Genomic DNA, 6,000 nt, shown 5'->3' with positions numbered 1-6,000 from the left:
AACCAACTAGCAATACTGCAAAAAAGGTTTAGAGACAAGGGGTATCCGAAATATCTAATACGAGATTCTAGATCCGTATTTTAAAAGAGATGATTGTTTGAAACCACGCACGACCCCTCTAAAACAGAATCACTAGATGTACAGTTAAATTTCTTACCTAGGTACAACTCCCTCCATAATTCTATTAAACTGATCCTCCAGAAACATTGGTCAATTCTTTGTCAAGATCCAGTTATTGGTAAAGCACTTCCCACTAAACCCAGTATTACCTTCAGATGGGCTCATAGTTTGAAAAATATTTTAGTACCTTCCTGCCCTAAACTCACTGGCCACAACCTGGGTTCCAATGGCAATGCTGGAATGCCACCTAAGGGTTGATTTCGGTGTGGTTCCAGACGATGCATGTGCTGCCTCAGCGTCTCAGACAATGTAGATACAGTGACTGTTTCCAACATAGGTGAATCCATTCCACTCAAACAAAACATGAACTGTAACTCCAGATACGTTATCTATATGTTAGAGTGCCCTTGTGGCTTACAATATCTAGTCCGTACTACCCTAACATCCAGCGAGAGTATTTGAAACATGGAGCGTCAAAACATTTTTCCGAAGTGCATGCAGGCAACTTCTCTGGCCTAAATCTGACCCCCATAGATGTAGTTTCCCAATCCTATTCCCAGCTCTGCAAGAGAGAAATGTACTGGATTTATAGGTTCAATACCCTCGCCCCATTTGGCCTGAATGAAACCTTGGAATAGAGTCACTATTAAATGAATACTAAATAAAATGAAACAGTAACTCTCACAAAGGATAAATAAATGGTTCTATGAACAATAATAATAATAATATACCGTTTTGGTCAACAAAGAGCTGCCTTCTTAACAAAGCCACTATGAATAATTTGTAACTTTATATTGGTGTACATACCGTATACTGTATATGTATATATATATATTATTATATTTCGCCCCCCCTCTAATAAACAACCATTTATTATGATAAATTTGCATGTGCATGTCCATGCAGACATACGCCTACATATCTGCATCACCATGATAGTCAGATGGAACAGAAACGCATCATCGGACTTTATAAATTCAATAATTTGTCATAATTTCAATAAATTATCATTTCACTCCCTTCCAAAATAATTACATGATCATTATAAGGTCCATTATACACTTATTTTCCCTCTGTTATTTCCAGCATGATTTTATTATTGTAAAGATGAAGGGAATAGAAAAGGAGAAGGGGAAGGAAGTACTGACATGACCCCATATATCGGTATATCTGTTTTTATCTGGGGTTTTTTATTACTGCATCTAGGAGTAGATCTCTTATTCTTAATCCTTATTTCTTAAGATTCATATGTAAGTCAGTTTTGTCATTTATTTATACATAGGGTTATAACAAGTAACCCTTTATTTATGTATTTATTTTTCCAGTCAAGTATGTATTTATTTATCTGTTTATTGATTCAGGCGGCCATCCCCCTCGTTCCTCTGATTTTCTATATCTTCCGGTAGAATCTTCCTTGCGTCTCACTGTGGAACGCGGAAGTTCCAAGATTTTAATAATAACTTTATTTCCATGTGTTTTTTCATTCCCCCTTTAGTAGTTAATATGGCCGATTGTGAAACATGTATACATACACCTTTGTGTTTCACATTATTATTACTAATATTATTTTTATTATTTCATGCAGTGATGACCTGGGACCTTGGGTGGTTCCGGCATTGGCTCGGCCGTGGTGTGTTCCACCGGTGGAACGCATTTCCGGCCTTCGGCATCACATGACCGGAAGTTAATGGATAAAGCGCTCCCACAATGTTTACAGCTGCCCCAAGAAGCGGGAGCATACTGAACACCACACTCCTACACTGTATTTAATCATTGTAGCCGTCTATTGGCTTGTTTTAAATAGAAAAATGTGTTTTATTAAATATGTGCTCCACGGGTGGAACGCACTTCCGGTTCTGGGTCGTGTGACCGGAACTGAGCTTCCCACCACGTGTAACAAACTTTTTCATGTGCCTCATGACTATATAATACTGTGAATTGTTGCCCATGTGTACCACATGATGCTCCTGAGGAAGGGGTTTTGATTGCCCCGAAATGCATTGAGCTAAATACAATAAAAGTCACCTTTGTACTACTTTTAAAGTCCATTGGGTCATCTATAGGACGATGAAGGGGCCACCATTCTATAGGCGATCTCGGTGAGGGAGGGTCTGGCGTCAAGTGTCTTGAGCTTATCTTGAGCCACCTTCCCTGGTGAAGTGAGTAACACACAAGATTGTGTGCATTTTTTTATTGAAGACCACAGTAGTTGTCTCATACTGATTTTATTGTTGTAATTATATGCCAATTCTTTTATATATCTTTTATTTATACAGCTTCACATTATATATACCTTTCAATTTATGAGGCTTCACACTATATAGCCTCTTTCTACAGTATATAGGGTGGCTTTGTAAGCCTCTTATAGCCATAAGAGGTGTCAGCTTTGCTGTTGTTTTCTTTCACCACCCTTCTATTTATTCTTTATCCCTTGGCGCTCCACTGCCCTTTTTTTTCTTGTGTATCTAACCCCCTCCTCCTGTCACCTCACTAGTGACCCTGCTCCACCCTCCTCCTGTCACCCCACTAGTGACCCTTGCACCCCCCTCCTCCTGTCACCTCATTAGTGACCCTGCTTTCCTCTCCTCCTGTCACCCCACTAGCGACCCTGCTCCCCCCTCCTCCTGTCACCCCACTAGTGACCCTGCTCCCCCTCCTCCTGTAACCTCACTAGTGACCCTGCTCTTCCTCCTCCTGTAACCTCACTAGTGACCCTGTTCCCCCCTCCTCCTGTCACCTCACTAGTGACCCTGCTCCCCCCTCCTCCTGTCATCTCACTAGTGACCCTGCTCCCCCTCCTCCTGTCACCTCACTAGTGACCCTGCTTCCCCCTCCTCCTGTCACCTCACTAGTGACCCTTCTTCCCCCTCCTCCTGTCACCCCACTAGTGACCCTGCTCCCCCCTCCTCCTGTCACCTCACTAGTGACCCTGCTCTCCCCTCCTCCTGTCACCTCACTAGTGACCCTGCTCTCCCCTCCTCCTGTCACCTCACTAGTGACCCTGCTCTCCCCTCCTCCTGTCACCTCACTAGTGACCCTGCTCTCCCCTCCTCCTGTCACCTCACTAGTGACCCTGCTCTCCCCTCCTCCTGTCACCTCACTAGTGACCCTGCTCTCCCCTCCTGCTGTCACCTCACTAGTGACTCTGCTTCCCCCTCCTCCTGTCACCTCACTAGTGACCCTGCTCCCCTCTCCTCATGTCACCTCACTAGTGACCCTGCTCCCCCTCCTCCTGTCACCTCACTAGTGACCCTGCTCCCCCTCCTCCTGTAACCCCACTAGTGACCCTGCTCCCCCCTCCTCCTGTCACCTCACTAGTGACCCTGCTCTCCCCTCCTCCTGTCACCTCACTAGTGACCCTGCTCTCCCCTCCTCCTGTCACCTCACTAGTGACCCTGCTCTCCCCTCCTCCTGTCACCTCACTAGTGACCCTGCTCTCCCCTCCTCCTGTCACCTCACTAGTGACCCTGCTCTCCCCTCCTCCTGTCACCTCACTAGTGACCCTGCTCTCCCCTCCTGCTGTCACCTCACTAGTGACCCTGCTTCCCCCTCCTCCTGTCACCTCACTAGTGACCCTGCTCCCCCTCCTCCTGTAACCTCACTAGTAACCCTGCTCCCCCCTCCTCCTGTCACCTCACTAGTGACCCTGCTCCCCCCTCCTCCTGTCACCTCACTAGTGACCCTGCTCCCCCTCCTCCTGTAACCTCACTAGTGACCCTGCTCCCCCCTCCTCCTGTCACCTCACTAGTGACCCTGCTCCCCCTCCTCCTGTCACCTCACTAGTGACCCTGCTCCCCCCCTCCTCCTGTCACCTCACTAGTGACCCTGCTCCCCCTCCTCCTGTCACCTCACTAGTGACCCTGCTCCCCCTCCTCCTGTCACCTCACTAGTGACCCTGCTCCCCCTCCTCCTGTCACCTCACTAGTGACCCTGCTCCCCCTCCTCCTGTCACCTCACTAGTGACCCTGCTTCTCCCCTCCTGTCACCCCACTAGTGACCCTGCTCCCCCCTCCTCATGTCACCTCACTAGTGACCCTGCTCTCCCCTCCTCCTGTCACCTCACTAGTGACACTGCTTCCCCCTCCTCCTGTAACCTCACTAGTGACCCTGCTCCCCCCCTCCTCCTGTCACCCCACTAGTGACCCTGCTTCCCCCTCCTCCTGTCACCTCACTAGTGACCCTGCTCTCCCCTCCTCCTGTCACCTCACTAGTGACACTGCTTCCCCCTCCTCCTGTCACCCCACTAGTGACCCTGCTTCCCCCTCCTCCTGTAACCTCACTAGTGACCCTGCTCCCCCCTCCTGTCACCCCACAGGGAAGAAGCTGAACAGACTCCACCGACTATGATGGGATCCGTTCAGTTTCCGTTCGGTATCCTGTCCTTTTACCGGACACAAAAGTGTAGCATACAAGGCTTTTTTGTCTGGTCTTTCGACAGAATCTGCAACAGAGGCTCCAAACGCAGCCTCCAATGCAGATTTGAAGGCCTATGTATTATGTATTTTAGCAATGCTCACACGTGCCCCCTCACAAGTGTTTGCATTTCTTTCTGGCAAAGCTACCTGGTTCTGGCCCTCAACATTTATACTATGTCTAGTGCTGCCCTCAGACGGAAAATGGTTGGGTACCACTGATATAAGTGTTGCCAGCACCACCTAGGGGCGAATAGATGTGAAGACGCTCTAACAGCCTGGTAACAGGAATTACAGCTTCAAACCACAATACATTAAATACACATATATCAAAAGTTTAAAGTGCCCACAAATAACACATAGTGGGACACTGCAAAAGGCCCCATTTAGCTGGGCTAAAACGTTGCGACTCGGGTATTAAACGAGTCCACCACCCTATTTTGGAGTGCTGCCTCAATTGTTGTTCTTTGGACTTTATCTGTGGATTCGTTCCTGGTATCTAGGAGGGATTGCACCCAACTTAACCATAGAGGAGTGTGCTGCTGTTTTTGTTTGTCTATCTATCTATCTATCTATCTATCTATCTATCTATCTATCTATCTATCTATCTATCTATCTATCTATCTATCCATCCATACATCTTTCCATTTTTTTTTTATCTATCTCATATCTATCTATCTATCTATCTATCTCATATATCTATCTATCTATCTATCTATCTATCTATCAATAAAGCTTTATTGGCAGGTCTAAAATTATACATTAGTATTGCCAAAGCATGTGGGATATAGGGGGTTGAGAAATTGGGACACACCTGTGGTCGGGGTATAGGAGTCCGTGGCCTATCATGGGGGGGGGGGATGTGGTGCCGACACTCCCCGGGGTCAGGGTATCGGAGTCCATGGAATATCACGCTCCTCTCAGTCTGTGGCAGGCACTGATATATTGTGTTGCTATGTCCACAGTGTTCTCTGTTCGCTGAAGTATGGGAGTAGATCAGAAAGTCTTCTAAACTGGATGTCCCCCACTGCTAAGTATTTGGCACAGTATATCAGGAAATGAGCCTCATCCTCCACCTCCTCCAGATGGCACTGCTTTCTCTAGGCATGTAGCTCTGTTGATGTCGCCTAGATTCGATGGCCAAGCTGTGGGCGCTTAGTCTGTAGCGGCTCAGGATTTTTCGGTCTCTGGGGTTCCCTAGTTTCTCCAGATATGGGGCCAGTTTGTCGTCTCTCTGCAGGCTCTCGTACACTGTCAGCTTCTAGGATGCTATCACCTCCTTCCTCCATTCACTGACGTATTCCTCTTGTCTCTTGTTTACTGTGTTCCTGATCCCGGCTTTTGTGAGGTGGTGTGGGGTTATTTTCTGGTCGGGCTGGGTTTCAGTAAGTTGAATATGGGGATTTGCCTTGCCTGGGATCCCTTGGTGCAGCAAGGCTTTATGGTGATGGGAGCCTTCACTACTACC

The sequence above is a fragment of the Bufo bufo genome, chromosome 1 (genome assembly GCF_905171765.1).
Source record: "Bufo bufo chromosome 1, aBufBuf1.1, whole genome shotgun sequence".
NCBI classification, from domain to species: Eukaryota; Metazoa; Chordata; class Amphibia; order Anura; family Bufonidae; genus Bufo; species Bufo bufo.
The sequence above is the reverse complement of the archived record's forward strand: the minus strand, read 5'-3'. Positions refer to the sequence as shown.